Consider the following 19,320-nt stretch of genomic DNA (forward strand, 5'->3'; position numbering starts at 1 on the left):
TTTTTTTTTCTTACTGTGGTCGTTTCTAACATGCCATCAACTGCGTCGTTCATTTTTCAAATATTGAATATTAGTCTAAAACTTCTGGAAATATTAAATAAACGGTAAAACTAAACTTTCTCATCTATCTCCGAGCTAGATTGAGATAATTCGGTAGTTGGGGTCAAATGGATCTAGATCGGGGATGTATGGGTTAACATGTGTCTACCTTTGATCACCCTGATACCAGACATTTACCCAATAGCTATTGGAAATGATCACCATTAGATAATTATTCACTTTCCTTTACCATATTCCTCAAAATATCCAGTAACAGTTTCCTCTTTATCACCTTCTTACTTTACCTATTTCCTCTTCTATCTTCCTCTTCCTTTCTTCATCTTCTTCTTCTATTTTTAATAAAACTGAAAGGGGGGTCGTGACTGGGAATTCTATATGTAATAAACACGGTCATGTATTTATTTGATTTTATTTTCTTTAGAAGTCCGATAAAAAGTTTTCTCGTTTCGATCGAATCTAGTATGTTCAAAATTAAGAAACGGCTAATATATTCCAACGTAATTAGACATAAGCTGATAGCTTCATGAACATCCCCACCAGGGGTGAAGGGTTCCCACTTACGACTTATTCTTTTCTTCAAACAGTTTTAGATTGACAAGCAGTGACAGGATTCGTTGTTATGGCGACAGTGGTTGCTGTGGCAACGGCCCCCCCTTTTTCCAGTTTTAGAGTGGCGACACGTGACAAGACTGTTGCCATGGTAACGCATGTTTACTGTGGTAACGGATCTGAAAATGCTTATTGAATAATACCAGTTATCATGCCAATCAGTTTGAATTGGTGAATCGCGATAAGAATGGTTGTCATGGCAACGTTTGTTTCCATGGCAACGGATCTCAGTTTAAATGGCGACCGATAGATTTGAAATTTTTTTTAAGAATGTCAAAGAGTGAGGTTGAAGGCATGTTGAATTGATTACAACATTGAAATTAATAAGAGAAATTTTATAGTCAAATGAAATAAGTAAAGTCGTTGGCTACTTTGTCATTTTTGTTTCCTTTTCTAAGGGGGAAAAAGAGAAGGAGTGTCCAAATTTTTCTAAAATTAGAATTAAACGCTAGAAGGGTTTCAAGGAAGGAAAGAGAATGGGAGTCCTTTAAGTCATGAATAATACTTGTCTGGATAGCAAATAAGTATTTTATAGTATATGTGTATTTTTGCTATATATATCTTGTCTTTTGTAAAGTGTAAAGTGTCTCGAAACTATGGCAACAAAAAAGGTTGTGGTGTCACAGGGCGAGTGTGAAATCACGTGCACTCAATGCACATTAAATGAAAAAGAGAAAAGATCTCGCGCCCCGCGAAGATTAATTAGATGCACCGGTTGTGGACAAAAATGGATCCACTTTGCTTGTTCCAATTTAGATGACACTGCTGAAAATGCAGAAAAGGTGCAAACCGGCGAAATAGAAAAATATTGTGAGGACTGTGAAAAGGACCGAGGCCAAATATCTCCAGCGGAGATATCTGACCTCGACGATGAAGAAAAAAATGAAAATCACAGTGATTCTCGGGATCAGACGGCAAACCCGAAGGAAGGAATGTCATCTGGAGGGTCTGACACGTCTGCATTAATTCGCCAGATGATGGAAATGATGCATGAAAAATTTTCTAACATGGAACAAAATAGTGCAGATATGAGGCGTGAGATAAATGAGATAAATCAGAAAATAGATCAGAATAGTGAAAACTTAAGGCGTGAGATAAATCAGAAAATAGATCAGAATAGTGAAAACTTAAGGCGTGAGATAAATGAGAAGTTTGATACCTCGAAACGAGAGACCGACGCTCGATTCGAGGTATTAAACAATAAATTCGACCAGATTTGTTTAGACTTTGCCTCTTCGATTAGTAATCTGAAAGAGCAAACGTCTACTGAATTGGAGCAGGTTAGATACCGGGCCCAACAGTCTACCGAGCAGCTCAGAGACGAAACAAATGAGAAATTCAACGAAATAGATGTAAGGTTTGAGAGTACGAACAAAAGATTTGGTGACATCGAACAAAAAGTTGAACAGCAGCAGACTGAAATAAGTAGATTGAATGTTGTAATATCCGACCTATCAATAGAAACTAAACTAGAGTCGGTTGATCAAAGAATTAGTCGAATTCAAACCGAAGTAGACAGTATTAAGGGGAATATTACTAAATTGCAAATCGCCAAGTCTGATATCTCCTATCCTTTTCCTGATGGCGATTCTCCAGGGAAAATTTTCCCAGAAACAAGTAATGTCCTCCCGGGTAAGAGTCAAGTGTTGCCTGATGCACGGGACACAGCAATGTATTGCCCCCCGCATCAGCCAACCTCGAAATCATGGTTGAGTAATTTTGATGTACCGATGCAGTCGAGTGTTGTGACTACAACAGTCACTAGCGTAAATGCTCACTCTACCTTTGGAATGGTACAATCTTACAGTGTGCTGCCAGGAGGGGAAAGGAGATGTGCCGGACCGTCAGTTACTGCAGTGGTGGGTCCTAAATTCGAACCTTACATGGTCAATACTAATTATAAAACCTCTCTTGGTCATATGGGAGCGTTCAGTTCAGTGACCACTCCGTCGGTGGCAAATCCGGTGACAACCCCAACTGCTCAGGATAACGCGTTGATTCCACTGGATTCTTTTCCTGCCCCGCATAGTATGAGCTCTAAAGTTTCCCTCCGGGATATTGAACGTTTTCCCACTTTCGATGGGAACATTACTAACGGGTTACCTCGAGTTTTCCTGCGGAGACTGCAGCAATATTTAGACATGTACAAACTTACAGATGGGGAACGCCTACAGATAGTTGAAAAATGTTTGATCGCCGCTTCGGGCGCATGGTTTGCTTCAGTTAAATACCAAATCCGGACGTTTAGTGATTTTTTGATTCTTTTTAAAGAAGAATATTGTAATGAGCACATCGAACGGCTCCAAAAGAGAAACTTACAATCACTCCGGTATGATCGCTCCAAGTATGGGTCCCTCTTGGACTATGCTTGGAAAATTACCGAACTATATTATCAGATAGCTGAACATCCCTCTCAGGCCGAACTGGTAGATATTATAGTTAACGCTCTTCCACCTGATGAGTCCCGGGCCATAGCGTCCCACTTGTGCCAAACGGTGCGAGAAGTCACCTCACGGTTAGCTGCCTTGTGCGGTAAGGAAGTTGGTGGTCCACCAAAACGATACTTCGCCCGACAGGCAAAGATTCTAAAACCGACGAAGACGAAGGTAACGGCAAGTTGCCAGACAGATTTCCTGAGTTATACCCAAGCTGGATCTCGTTATCCTAGTGGGTATGGCTCAGAAAACAACAATAATGGCCGGCGACTATTTAGGAATCGGCCCATGTTCAACAATCGCCGGAGTTATCGTCCCTATGACCGTACCAACATGGAATCGAACCCGGGTAGGGGCGATAACACCAGGAGGAATTTTAACAGGGCGTACGGAAGAAGGGAGAACGGTAATAGTCAGAATAATAGTAACAATAATGTAAATCGACCCCAGAATTCAGTCCCTTCGCAAGTGCGTGGTAACGGTGAGCCTAGAACAATATTAAATGGGAGTGATAGTCGCGAAACGGCGGTAAAGTCGACAAACTAACGCCGCAGTTACCTGATGAAATGGGGGAGGATAACTGCGGGTACATACACCCCATTAACTACAAAACGCAATATCCTAATAATAATAAATCCGAGTTTCAGATACAAGAATACCCCTCATCGAATTCCTTAGAATTTATAATAAAATTCGTAATCGATGAAGAGCCATTTGCGGTGGGGGAAGAACGTTATTTCTCGGCATCTCCCAGCCTAAAAGGAAGTATCGGTGGCGTTGAACTTGTTGCTACCATTGATAGTGGTTCAGAGCTCTGCCTAATGGACTGGGAGGTGTGGAGAAGATTGAAACAGCGCTTCCCTTCTGCAAAATTAAGGCCGTACACGGGTCTTACACTGGGTGCATTTGCTGGGAAGGAAAGTTTTTCAGTTCAAGGGGTTCAAAATTTCAATCTTAATATTCAAAACCATATTTTTGAAATAGCTATTTTTGTTATTAAGTACTTGCGAACGGATTTAATCTTGGGTTGCCCATTCTTAGATAAGTTCCATTGTATCATCGACCGTGAAAAGAAAGAAATTCGTATGAAAGATAGTCTCGGGAATGCAGTTACTGTTTCAACTGATAAACCAAATGTAATGTTAGTGGGAATACCGGAAAGAGAGATTGCAATCGGTGAGTCAGGGCGGCCAGTGATGGATCAGCCCATGCTTGACCCCAGGTTTATCTGTCAAGCTGCTTGTGCAGTGACGCCTCTCAATGGGGGAGAGGTTAACAGGGACGATCAGCTGGATCCATTCCTGAATGCCGAATGCAATGTCCCTCCACAAGACATCGACACTTACATTACTACTCGGGATGATTTACCACCACCAATTAGATCAGGTCTCCGTAAACTATTATTACAGTACAGATCTCTCTTCTCCGAGTACCCACGTCGTGTTAATGCGCCTCCATACAAAATTCAACTAAAAGATAACGAACCAGTTGTGGGACCTTGCTATTCTGTCCCACAAGCAATGCAACCCGAGTTTGAGGCCGAATTAAATAAGTGGTTACGGTTAGGAATTGCTATAGAACAGATGTCCCCATACAGAAATCCTATTCATGTTGTCAGAAAGGCCTCTGGGGGCGTACGTCCCGTTTTGGACCTCAGGGCTACCAACTCAAAAATTATTTCTCCACAAGCACAGGTTGAACCAATAGACGATTTATTACATCGTGTTTCACAAGCCACTTGGTTCTCATCTTTTGATGCATCTAGTGCCTATTATGGGATCAGTTTACACAAAGAATCATATCAATGTACTAGCTTTGTGTATAAAGGAAGGCAATATTGTCTTACCGTTTTGCCACAGGGATTGAAGAGCAGTCCTGCTGTTTTTCAATCCGTTATGACTAATTTTTTCAACGACTCAACTCGTTCTTTTGTAGTTTTATACCTTGATGATGTTATGGTAAAATCGGTCACGGAAGAAGAACACTTATCTCATTTAGAAAGAACCTTTGAAATTTTCAAGAGGGCAAATTTTTCCTTAAATTTTCAAAAATGTAAGTTCTTCGCACGGGAGATAAAATTTTTAGGTCATATCATTAGTGGCAAAACGATAAGAGTCGACCCTAAATTAAACGAACCCATTCGTTGTTTTCCGGTTCCGAAATCAAAGAAGGCATTACAAAAGTTCCTAGGCCTCATAGGGTGGAGGAGAAAGTTCGTACCAAACTTTTCTGGACTTACCGCTAAATTATATCAACTACTAAAAAAGGATCAAAAATTCACATGGAACGATGAAACATTGGAAACTTTCCATAAGTTAAAAGAGCTTATTAGCAATCCGCCTGCTCTAAGTCAGCCAGATTTCTCCCTGCCATTTCACATACACAGTGATGCGTGTATGGAAAATCTGGCTGGCTATCTTGCACAATATCCAGCAGGTCAAGAAGATCCTAATGTCATCGGATATGCTAGTCGACGGGTAAAGCCTTACGAGTTGTCTCTGTCGATCTCTCAGTTAGAACTACTGTCCGTTCTGTTCCTATGTGAGCACTTTGAACAATATATTATGGGTCGTATCACGTATGTTCATACCGACAATGCAGCAGTTACTCATGCTTTCACTCAGAAGAACCTTGAACCAAGAACCACCAGGATCTTACTTAAATTACAAAAATTTGACTTAACATTTCAGCACTGTCCAGGCCGCGAGAACAATATCGCCGATACACTTAGTAGGTATCCGCCCGAGGTATTGCTTGAACCCGAAACCCATTATGTGCATTTCCTAACGAAAACACAATATGCTGACATTGATTTAAATCATATCAAGAAAAATCAAGAAACGGATGAATTATGTCAAACGTTCTTAAGGCAATTTGAAAATAGTGGTAATCAGAATAGAATCGCAATGCATTGTGGGTTAATGTACATAAAACCGTTGCGAGTTCAAAAATGGCTTTTAGTAATACCTCAGGCTTGTATTCACCAAATTATCAGTATTGTTCACTCCACAGGTCATTTTGGAGTTCAAAAATGTTATCGCTTTTGTCGCGCAATCTTTTATTGGAAAAATCAAAAGGCTACCATAAAAAATTTCATCCGAAACTGTATCCAATGTGCGGAAACAAAGTTCGCAAACCGAACCATAGCTCAGCAAGAATATCACATAAGAGCAAATGTACCCCATGAGACTCTGGGGGTGGACCTTATTGGGAAATTACCACCTAGCCAGGGATACTATTATATTTTATCACTAATAGATATTTACTCTCGTTTTGTTACTTTTCTTCCGCTCAGAAAAGCACATACTAAAGAAATAATAACGGTACTAGAGAGAAGATATTTTCACCTTTTACCATATCCTCAAGAATTCTTAAGCGACAGGGGCCCACAGTTCCAGTCCAAACTGTGGCAGGATTTCTGTGCTAAGTATAAAATTAAACACAAGAAAACAGCTAGCTATTCTCCTCAGGGTAACAGCATAACAGAGCGCAGCCATAAAGAGCTCAATAGGTTAGTTCGGTTATGGTGTAATGAAGATCAAACCACCTGGTATAGATATCTTGTAAAAATACAGGACCTTCTTAATAATTCTTATTGCTCAAGTATTGGTTGCACGCCGGCGGAACGCTTTCTGAGTTACTCTGCTGTTGACAACTACCGGAAGGTGTTCCCATGGCCAAAACAATTAGATTCCGTTGAAAATAGGTTTAAATTTACGGAGATAGATATAAATTCACGAAATTCTAGTAAACGGTCAACACATTCTGTTACTCTGGAAGAAGGTCAATTAGTAATGCTGAAATTACACAACTTATCGTCAATAATAAAGCAGGAATCCGCCAAATGGATGAAAATTTTCACTGGCCCGTTTATCGTGAAAAAATTATTAAAAAACTGCGCTGTTTTGTATAATCTCAAAGGTGAAAGTATCGGAACTCACAATTTCCGAAATTTAAAGATTTTCAATTGTACAGAAGATAAACGTAGTGAATTACTTGCGCAATACCCCAAGTAGATATAATATACTGTCCTAGAGTGACTGGTAACGTTTGAATGGGATGAATGAGTGTGTTAACTTAACAAGCATCATTAGTTGGTATTCCCAATTAGCAAAATTTTGTTATTCTAACAAAATTTTGTTAATGGGCCGGGGAAAACTGTAATATACCATTACAGTTGAAAGTAATGGCAATTTTTTTTTACGCACCCTGTACCTAGCAATTTTTTTTTAATTCAATTTCGGTTTAGTTACACAATTTACTTACTCTCTTTACTTCGAATTAAATATAATAAACCCAAAGGTTTTGTTAGTAACCATATTCCCACTGTATAATATATTTATTTATATTTTGATTGAGTGTAAATCCCATTTACGGATATATAACTTGAATAGTTACAAGGTTTACCATTCTGACGTCATACCGGAACATAGTTCCGTTATTGGATATAAATTTCCTTAATTTCAGACCAATGTAGATTTTGGCCAGGTACCTAATCTTTCCCTCACCCCCTCTCACTAGTCCATAGTCACTTTCAGATCCGGTTATATCTGGATTTGCCAAATTTCCATTCGCTTTGTAATTTCCGCGGCTAAAGTTTTCTTTCTGATTGGAGGAATTCTCCTACCTCTGGCTTTTTCGGCGCAATATTATCAGAATAATCGAAGACGCTATGAGAGGCGTAGCTTGTGACGTTGATTGACACATTTTGATGGGAAGAAGCTGACATGTTAAGGAAAATCCAGGTAACATTAACTTATTTGCATAGATAAATGTCGTGTGATCAATCAGAAGCCAGGAAATCCATATTTTTGTTGAAAGAACTGTAAAATCAGGGGAAAATATCTGATTCAGGATTTCGGTTTGCAGGAAGCCATGTTTGCTGCCCAGATAGGATAGACAGTATAGGAAAGTGATTTTTTTTTTATCTTTTCAAACTCAAGTAGGGATTAGGGAAATTACGACCTGTTTGGTGCATGTTGTTCGTGTATTAAGTAAATGTGACTTTCTATTATTTATTCAGTAATTGCATGTACGTAGGTTTGATGGTTGTAAAGTGAATAATAATAATGGCAGCTTAAGTTAGCTTAAAAGGGCTCCTATCCCCTTTTCTGAATTGAACCAGTTTTAGCGGGGGAATGGGTTAGTTATTGTTCGTTTTAGGGCCTTTTCCCCTTTCAGGGGAAGGGTCCCTCCATAAACCTCGTTAAGGTGCCCCCAGGGCATCAATTTTTGGCAATCATTATGTAAACAATTGGTCAGGTCAATTAGACCTAGTGTTACCTTTCTCATTTTTGACCCCCTTTAAATTAAATAGAGCCGACTGTATATATCGACGAGGGAGTAATGTATTTTAAATTTAATGTGTTAGGTTATTTTCGTCAACATGCATGTAACTAAATGGTGCATGTTTAGTTTAGTTAGTTGTCTTTATGTATAATACTAACAGTGGTGTATGTAGTTAGTAGTTTTGTGTGAGTGTGTGAATTTTCGATTTGGACAGTGTATAAATATGCTTTAATTTAGTCCCATTTTTCTAACATAAATAAACCAGAGTAAATATTAAATTTCTGATTAATGAGTACAAGTATACATTTCAGTACACGGTAAATTATGCCTCCACTACAGCGCTATAGCGTCAGTTTTCGGTAGTCAATTGTTTGTTGACATTACGACATCGCATGACTTAGTGATTTAGATTGTTTGATTTTGGACAGTTATTCTCAAATTACTTCCCGTGGACATGGTTTTCGGTTCGGATGAGTATACCTTCGTATAAAATAGCATGAGATCTTACTGTACTGAAAATTTCAGCTTGCTAGGTCCAGTAGTTAATGAATAATCAGCTGAAATAAAGAACACCTATTTTCTTAATAGAAGTAAAGTCCATATGCTGTTACTGTTCGTTTAAAAATGTAGGATTAAATTCTCTTTTCCCGTGGCTGTAGAAAATTCCATTGTTGCTTCAGTTTTATCAACAAATCAGAAATAGATTAATCGTTGACAATTTAACTTTCCGTAAATACATGTATGATTTTTTTTTTTTTAAACCTGCAAGGTAAATACAATTTGGGTGCTTCGAAATAAAGAGTACGTGGTTCGATGAATGTGATCGTGTGGTGGTTTGAGCGTGATAGATTGTGATAGTTATATATATATATATTTATTACTGCGTAACGTAAATATGTGTATGGCCTGCGTGTAAAATGTACGAAATAGGGTGTTTATAAAATATTACTTCGTGCGAAAATTAGTAGATAATGAATGAATGTAATGATATGTTAATAATATGATATATAATACGAATGAGATGATGACCCCTATATTTAAATGGATAGGCCTAGTGAATTTTATATAGTGAAAATATGAATATGTTTACGAAGAAAGAAAGAAAAAAAAAATCTCTCGCGTTTTGACTTCCACACCAGTGCATTCATCCAACCGAGTTTGCTACTTGGATAGTAAATTATAGTTGGGAATTGTGTGTTACTTTGCATTTATGTACCTCCTAACAACAGCCCCAGATCTTAAGCCTTTCAATAGATAGAGTAGCATCATGTGGGAATTACTTCTAAAGGTTGACAGAAATGATAATTAAGAAAACCAACTGCTATATCCTGTGATCATCGAAAAGTACAGGTTTCGGTCATTTGTACCTTTAGCATTCATTGCCTCTCCGAGATTTTTTTTTTTTGCTTACCTTATTTAGTTATTGTGCAGTGTTCATATAACTCAGTTCGGACTATCCGATTAAATCAACTGCTACTAAATTAATATTTATGAGATAGCGTACCCGGACGTCGACCCCTAGTCCCCTTAAGTATTTTTCATGTCTTTTCTTAGTTTAATTAGATGAGGGAAATTAACGACGTCCCAGACGGTGGCATGTCTGCGCTGGGTAGCCATCGGTGATGTTTCGGTAATTGAAATCACCGATCCAAAATTCAGTTTATTTATTTAATTTTTTTTATTTTTGGCGAATTACTAATTAGGGATACCTTAGCTATTACTCTAATTTCATCCCTATTCTGGAATCTTCTAGTTTCCAAGAGGTCGGATGATTTTTTTTTTTCTTGAAATTCTAAATTAGCGCCTTCTCTAACCTTCCGGACGATTTCCGGGAACCTGCTGGTTTGGGCCGGATACGGGGATCGGATTTCAATCTTACAACCAAACTCTTGTGGGATTGGGATCTGATGGACACAGAACTTGCATCCTTGGCAGCAGGGCGTTCCTTGAGTCTACGTATTTGAGTAGACCACCCTTTTGGCATGTTAAGAATATTTTGGCTAAGGATTTGTTGAGAGTGAAATTCGACTTCTGTCTTTGTAGCGTTAGTTATTTCCCACTTAAGTCTTTGGCGCCACTATTTCTTCGTCTTCCTTCTTTTCTATCTCTCTCTCTGTCTTCATTACTTAGAGATTTTTTTTTTTTTCAAATTTTTCAACCTTGCCCCCCCCCCCGGTTTCTGAAACTCATAAAACATACAATATTTCATTTCACTTATTTCGATCGTATGTACTAACTGAGACATCGAGGGATGCAATTTCGTGGAGGTATTGCAGCACAACTCGGGACCATTTTCGCGATATTCAATCCACCACTGGAGAAATTGACGAGAAGGTACACTATGCTTTCGGATTCCTAGAAACCTTCGTTATTCATTGATCATACAACTTATATCAATTGATTACTGATTTCTGGTTTTTATTTCTATTGATTGGTCATATAGTGTGTATGTATTAATAGTTTGGGCCCACTAGTTTCGAATAACATTGATTTTTTTTTCCTGTATATACATCTATATATGTATTTACATAGTGTTAAAAGTTACGTGCCTGCTCTATTTGTTGCATTTTCCACCTCTTATGTCAACTCATTAAATAACACCAGCTATTTTGTTTTTTGTATATATACGCGGATCTTTAGTAAACTGAAAATGATTATTGATTATCGGGTTTATTCATATGAAATACAATGTTGCAACCTTATGAAGGAAAAAGGTGAATGTTGATAGTCAGGGTTTTTGTTTTGTCTTTGAGCCAAATAAATATAAATATTTATAAAATATGAATACTTGTCGAATATGAACGGTGATGTAGAATTTAAACGTCGATGAAATATTAAGATAGATATTAAAGTGAAATTTATTGTATTGATTAATATGAATACATATATATATATACGAGTATGTATGTAATGGGCTCGATATTTACCCTGGTCTTGTTAGGTTGCCATAGATTTTAGACACCCGGTATTAACTAACTATTTGTGATATATAGTATTCCCGCGTAAATTGTCATAAATTACTTTTTGTTGAGTTGTTATTAATTTTTGTAACTATTAAAGTGGAATATAATGTTAACTACTGCATGTGAATAAAACAAGTAGCGGGTCGTAAGATAAATAAGAATAACCCTAATCCTTACCCAAATTTACTTTGCGAGTGAAATTAGCAACCTACGAAACAGTGCGCCCCTCCAACGAATCTTTCCATTAGTGAACCATGAAACAAATCCTTCCCCTGCGATCGGACACCAAACTATTCAATATTTAGAATCTTTTGACTACAAGATCTATACTAGGGAAAAATTTAGTGATCTTAAATTCAACGAACTGAAATCTGTTTAATAAGTTAATGCGAATACCGGAATATGGAAATATGTTCCCAATATCTGTGACTGGATTTGATAATTTTTTCTCTAATATTAACAAACTTTGAAATTTTAGATCAAGTGTGTCGAGTGACAAAATGAAAAATATAAACATATATGTGATATGAAGCAATTAGTTGTCTATAGTTAAAACAAAACCAATTGAATACTCTCATGGACACAAACCACAGTGCGTAAAGAGAGTTAAGAAAAAAAAAAAAAGGAGCTATTATCGACGTAAAAACAAAGACTCATAAAACTGTCGATATGTCTCCTATTGAGACAAAGACTCAATAAAATATTACTAAAGTTTTTTTTTTTTGAATGATTAACCAATTATTTTTTCTCTTCTGCCTGCAACGATATGTATTCATTGCACTGAATTTTAAATATATCTTGACCCTTGAAGTTTCTTTTTTTCTTCTTTTTTCTTGTTTCGTCTTTGGTTTAATTCTTTTTCATGTAATTCAACTTTTAATATATATATAAAAAGGGAAATGTGTTATTTGATCTTGTTGCAAGTAGCGAATTTCTGTGCATGTTTATGAAACATTCTTTTCATGTATTAAATTTTTTGTTATGTTAAACTAAATCTTCTTCTATTGAAATGTAATAAATGTCTATAGCAATGTAGTTAGGTTAGTTTAATTCAACCAAATACAACCCGAAGTATACATTGTCCTGTATGAATGTGTGTGTGAGTGAAATGTAGGTTTAGTATTAAGTGCACCAATTATCTTGTCATACATGTGTAATTTATTATAATTATTGGTAGTTATCAATTGAACTCATTGAATGTTAATACTAACTTAAGTTGGCTCTATGAAGGAAGTAAAAAAGGACTGAAGTAGCCTGAACGAATGATCATCATGAGAGAACTGTGAAAGTCAAAATTTTCGACACATATGTGATACTCTGATTTTTTTTTTTCTTACTGTGGTCGTTTCTAACATGCCATCAACTGCGTCGTTCATTTTTCAAATATTGAATATTAGTCTAAAACTTCTGGAAATATTAAATAAACGGTAAAACTAAACTTTCTCATCTATCTCCGAGCTAGATTGAGATAATTCGGTAGTTGGGGTCAAATGGATCTAGATCGGGGATGTATGGGTTAACATGTGTCTACCTTTGATCACCCTGATACCAGACATTTACCCAATAGCTATTGGAAATGATCACCATTAGATAATTATTCACTTTCCTTTACCATATTCCTCAAAATATCCAGTAACAGTTTCCTCTTTATCACCTTCTTACTTTACCTATTTCCTCTTCTATCTTCCTCTTCCTTTCTTCATCTTCTTCTTCTATTTTTAATAAAACTGAAAGGGGGGTCGTGACTGGGAATTCTATATGTAATAAACACGGTCATGTATTTATTTGATTTTATTTTCTTTAGAAGTCCGATAAAAAGTTTTCTCGTTTCGATCGAATCTAGTATGTTCAAAATTAAGAAACGGCTAATATATTCCAACGTAATTAGACATAAGCTGATAGCTTCATGAACATCCCCACCAGGGGTGAAGGGTTCCCACTTACGACTTATTCTTTTCTTCAAACAGTTTTAGATTGACAAGCAGTGACAGGATTCGTTGTTATGGCGACAGTGGTTGCTGTGGCAACGGCCCCCCCTTTTTCCAGTTTTAATTTCTATCACTTCCGGTTTTAGTAAAGAGTTAAGGATGAAGATGAACTGCATTCTCGGAATGCTTAACTGATTGCAGGAAATAGCGTCTGGTTATCTGTTCCCATTTTTGCTCTATAGTGATAATTGTTAAAACCAGAAATGGTTGATTTCTACCACCTGCATCAACCAACTCGATTCCTAACGTTTGATTCTCTAGATCTTGGCCAAAATTGATGGTGATTTATCAAGTAGATCTTGAAATTTTTTGTCTCCCGGACGAACATACGGACAAACAGGTTCAATATACTTATATGAAAGAGTTCGGTAAAGCAAATTCCTTAAAAATATATCAAAATGAACGAAGAACGATTTGTTTCAGAATCGAGAAACTCTCCCCTTTAGTCAGGATGACGTTGCAACATTTCATTAACTCTGTGCCTACTGATGCGTAATCCCATATTTAGTGATAAGGAAAATCGCATATTTAGTTAGTGAAGTATATTTGCTAAAAATATGTAAATATCTACATTTCACATGTAACAATATTAACACGATATCTATTGTATTGTTTTCTGTATTACAAGTATTTCATTTGCAAGTAGTAGGTGCGTCACCGTTCGGAGAAATCTAACAACGCTGGATACAATCTGCTACTAAACGGTTGATATCTTTCTTACACAGTACATAAATAAAGGATAAGAAACTATTCCAGCAGAACAGAAACTGCATCAGATTTTGAAACAAAGAACATACTGTGGACTAACTCTAAACTCAATCTATCCTATAAAAGGTAAGAACTTCAATTACCATCTATCCTCATTCTAAGTTGCACTGGATAAGTAGTAAATCCAGTGAACTTCGTGTTTAGTCTCATTCATCGATATAGCAGGACACACCGTTTCCAGTTTCATTTGAGGGAAGCCATTTACATCATCAACAGCAGATTAGTGAAAAAGCAAAAATATCTTTCTTGCACACACAAATTCACTACACTACATTAAACCCTCTACATTTCCTAAATGTTCAATAAAAGACTATTAAATATAAAACATACTTGTGTGTCAAACAATTCACTTCTGCAAAAAGACTAAGATTACAAATGCGAGATTCGTAAAGTATGTGTGTCTTTATGGTACTAAATATTGTAGCATTTAAGCTCTACCTTCATCCCTATAAGAGTACCATTAAGGCATATCGTGAATACATTTTAACGCCATAAATGTTCATTTCTCTCGATTTTCTTAAAAACTAAGCATAAGAATTCACCTTCAAGCATAGCATGAAATTTATTTCGATGTGATCAATTGACTGATATATGTCTTATCTTTGGATAGTACCTCGTATCATAGTTAAACAAAAATTTAAGACAGCATTATTTTTAGTGATGAGCGCAAGAGTCTTGGTCTTGCAGTTTTTGCAAGAGTCTTGCATGCAAGACCAAGACCAAGACCAAGACCAAGACCAGGAATCCCGATGCAAGACCAAGACCAAGACCAAGGGGTGCAAGACCAAGACCAAGACCAAGACCATACCTGCAAGACCAAGACCAAGACCAAGACTCTTGCGCAAGAGTCTTGCACAAGTACCAACACTACTTGAATTTTTTATAGAATGTAAAAAGGAAGGGGAAAAATCATTACATCTTTCACGTGAACTTCTTGGCTCCAGTAAAAATACCGCCGGAGTAAATGTGTTCCCAGTAGTGTATGCAATCCATGTGAGTCGATCTGCTCCTGTAACATATAGCTATAGTATGTCGTTTTTTGAATCGGTTGTTCACGAGACGTCCGACAGCATAATTCTATGAATTGTTACAAGCTATAATAACTTGAGTGTCTGATTTACTTTGGTCATCATTTGATCATTCACGACGGCCCATGATTGGATTTTGGGAAATCATATGAAGAATAGTTGTGTCCATAAGAAGTGGATAAGCAAAAATAAACTAGAGCATGTTATAGACACGGTAGCTCAGTGGCAGTGCGTTCACCTCTGGTACATGGGGCCATGGTTCGATCGCAGCTTGCGCTATGTGAACTTTTTTGGTGAACAAACACCCTGTGCGTGGGTTTTCCCGTTTCCTCGTACTTTCTTCATTCCACCATTTCTCATCATCACTGTTTCCCTTAGCTTCAGTGTTATAATCGTGGGACGTTAAAGTAGATATTTAATTTCATTTCAAAAACATATGAATGGTGTTTTTCTTCCAAAACTAACGGAAAATGTAGCATTGAACATCGGCAATTCCGTACACCATAGGTGCCGACTACATGGGTATGGCCTTGGCTCTGAGGTTCAAGCATCCGTTGGAAATTTTTAATGTGTACTTATAAAATTAATATTGAAATAACATTTTCATGACATTGACAAAAACTTAGCGCATGTGACCGCAAGTTTGATTTCATAGGTGGATGCTTATACGTTGAATAATTGTTTATCAATATAACTTATAACCCCTTTAGGTATACGGCATATCTAGGATTCAACGATATAACATTATACAACAATAAATAATCTATATTCACAACTGAGAGTGATTTCGTACTTATTTCAAATAACTCGAAGTTTGATGCCGTTGTTATGTATTTCTAATGTAGGTCAAAAGTATTTATATAAATTGAGTATATATAAAAAAAAAGACAGACAGTTGAGTCGTTTTCAGTTTTCACTCAAATTATTCTAAACTATTGGGGCCGCGGTGGCTCAGTGGTAGAGCGTTCAGCTCTGGTGTTTGGTGTCCCGCGTTCGATCCCAGCCCCCGCCAAGTGAACTTTGTGGTGGACTACACCATGTGCGTGGGTTTCCTCGTGGTTCTCCCGTTTCCTCCCACTTTCCTCTTTTCATCATTTTCATTCATTTTTCATCATCACCGTCTCCTTTAGCCTAGCCGGCATAATCGTAGGACGTAAAACTCACAAATTTAATTTCATTTCATATTCTAAAATATTAAGAGGTTTAATTATTATTATTTTAATTTGTTCTCTCTTTTTTGGTCAATATTGCAAAACATATCATCATCGTCATAATAATAGCTTTTCTGCTATCATTGGCAGGTCACTTGCTGCAACTGAGAAGCTTCGATGACTGTGGTCCTCAGCTAGTCTCTTCGTCTTAACGTAGCAATTTTCTGTCTTAATATCTTTCTTCAACTACGATCTCCTTCGCCCCCTCCCTCTAGCACGTCCCTCATAATACAGTTCCTCCTCAACCAATGTCCTCCTCTTCATTACATCTAAAATTCTTCTTTTCTCCCCTACTGTTACTATTTCTAAAACCTTCGCATTCGTTTTCCGTTCAACCCAGCTGATTCTCTCCTTTTTTCTCTATGCCCACATTTCGAAAGTCTAACTGTTTCATCGTTTTTGCGTATGTTCTTATTTCTGCCCCATACAGTACATATTAGAATCAGTAAAACAAAATTTCAATATTTAATTGGAAGATTGTTCAATACAAAGATGAGCTAATCGTGGTAGGGAAGAAAAAACTCTGACGCCTTTAGAGTGTAAAAATAATTTTGCAATTTATGGTATTTCAGTAATCTGTGCCGTCTTGGTTTTCTTTCATGCGTCTCACTGTCAGGGATAGCCTCCCCAGTTTGGGAACCAGTGGAGTATTGGATCGGTTAAAACATATAAAAATATTACGAAATGTTGTGATTTATCTTATAAGTAGTGAAGCGTGATCACCCATTGAAAACAAAAGTAAAGGTCATCGCCTATGTTGTACAGTATCATCACACTTACACGAAGGTAAAATAGGTCCTATATTACATTTAGAAACACACATTGTATTTCCCTCACTATTGACGCAATGTAGGATTTATTATCCCTTATATCCAGAGTAAAATTTACTTATGAAAATCATAGATTTCTTAAAAGCAAAACTTGCAAGACTCTTGCAAGCAAGACCAAGACTGGGTGTGCAAGAACAAGACCAAGACCAAGACTAGGTATGCAAGACCAAGACCAAGACCAAGACCGAGGGTTCCACTGCAAGACCAAGACCAAGACCGCATGTGCAAGACCAAGACCAAGACCAAGACCACCCGGGTCTTGGTCTTGGTCTTGCATTTGCTCATCACTAATTATTTTGTGCTACATTTGTAACGTTATTTATTTCGTTACATTCCCTGATTCCAAATATATTTTGAATATTTATAGAGTATACGAGATTACCACGAATCAAACAACACAGTTGTGCACTTTTGAATATATATTTCGTCATATATACCGAATTTGACACATTGAAATAATATACATTCTAACAAGATGGTTCTTCGTTATATATTTTCTTAGTTACCTTAACAACCAGATAAACAAGTTGTCATAGCAACCAAAACAAGAGAAATGTCAATATAATACAAACAGTGGCGTATTTACGATTTTGTTTGGGGGGGGCTTTGGTTACTTTCGGGGGGCTTTGCCTGAAAATATGAAAATTCTGCAAGATATTTCATATACTTTACTATAGTAAGTAAGATTTCGGGGGCGGGGCTTAAACCCCGAAGCCCCGTAAATACGCCACTGAATACAAATATTTAAATTATTTCTTTATATATTTTTCTTCTTCTTCTTAATCGCTTGTGCTCTTTTAAATAGCACTTTTGCCCATAAAAATAGAAACAATACTTAGAAGTACTTACAAAATATACATTATCGATCGTTGTACATTTTATCTCGAGCTAATTGTATATTGCTCATATTGTATACCGTCGTCTTCCTAGTGTTACAATTAAATGCTTCGTTAATGTATATTTCACGAAGTGAATATCGTTCAGCATACATTTTTGGGTTTACAAAAAAGGAAACTTAAATTTTACAAAAAAAATCTCATAAACTACACATGATCTCGAAAATTAGACTCATCCTTATAATTCGATTCAGCTCTATGAAATCTATCAATCGCTATATGTTTCATCTTTGAACTTTGTTTTCGTTGAACTCGAGTAAAATCGTCACTCTTCAGTACTTACTATGCAACAGGCACGCACCCCGAAATTTTTGTTGGGAGGGGTTCAAGCCGTGGGGAGGTTCTATATATATGTGTAGTATAACTATCGCTATAAACAATCTGTTCCAGCAGAAGTATCATTTATTATTAGCAACGAAGGGTGTACTTTTTAGCGCCACAAAACTTCATTTTTGTTGATTTTCTCGAAAACTACGCATCAAAAATTACCTTTAAGCTTGTCAGTTTGTTAAGCTTGATGTAATCACGTGATATGTGTCTGATCTTTGCATAATATTTTAGTTAAATAGAAAAAAGTTTAAGAGATAACCATTATTTTGGGCTCTATCTCTTTAAACATACTATGTAGACCTATATCACCTTGCTACTGCCATAATGAAAAGCTTCTTGAGGATATACTAAATGGTGGCGTAGTTTCCACTTGAAATCAATTTTTAGGTTTACAAAACAATTTATTTTCCTCAATTTTCTCGAAAACTACGCATGAACTTTTATATTGACGCATATCATTTTGTTCCGCTCAATGAGATCTATAGATTGGTATATGTCTGGTTAGTCTTCGGATATTTTTCCCCGTTAAACGCTAATAATGTTTATTAACGTATTTCTATATGCGACTATGAAGCCATTTTGCACTGGAGGTAATTAACAATAAGATATTTAAAGGTGTCATTCGAGTATCTACGGTATCTGATAGGGTTAACGAGAATTTCTTAAAAAAAAAAAAAATCTTAGGAATGCCGGCCGCGAGATTCGGAGCTGGTACTGACTGTTTTCAAAGTGGCAATATTAAACGTTCATCTCTATCCGCTTGGCTTAATCATCATTATGATAGGCATTTTACCGTTGTTGGTAGGTTACTTGCCGCAACTGAGAAGCTTCCATGCTCTGCGGTTTTCAGCTATCCTCTTCGTCTTCACGTACGATTTTTCTGTTTTGATACCATCCATCAATTGTAGCCTCC

The 19,320-nt window shown here is 36.8% G+C and overlaps 1 protein-coding gene across 3 annotated transcripts in view; it reads right to left on the reverse strand.

Moving 5' to 3' along the window:
- The window catches only part of dysf (neuronal PAS domain protein dysfusion), a 592,650-nt gene that overhangs the window by 25,679 nt on the left and 547,651 nt on the right, over positions 1-19,320 (reverse strand). The gene's annotated exons all lie outside the window — the stretch shown is intronic.

The sequence above is a fragment of the Thermobia domestica genome, chromosome 5 (assembly GCF_964235325.1).
Source record: "Thermobia domestica chromosome 5, izTheDome1.hap1.1, whole genome shotgun sequence".
Lineage (NCBI taxonomy): Eukaryota > Metazoa > Arthropoda > Insecta > Zygentoma > Lepismatidae > Thermobia > Thermobia domestica.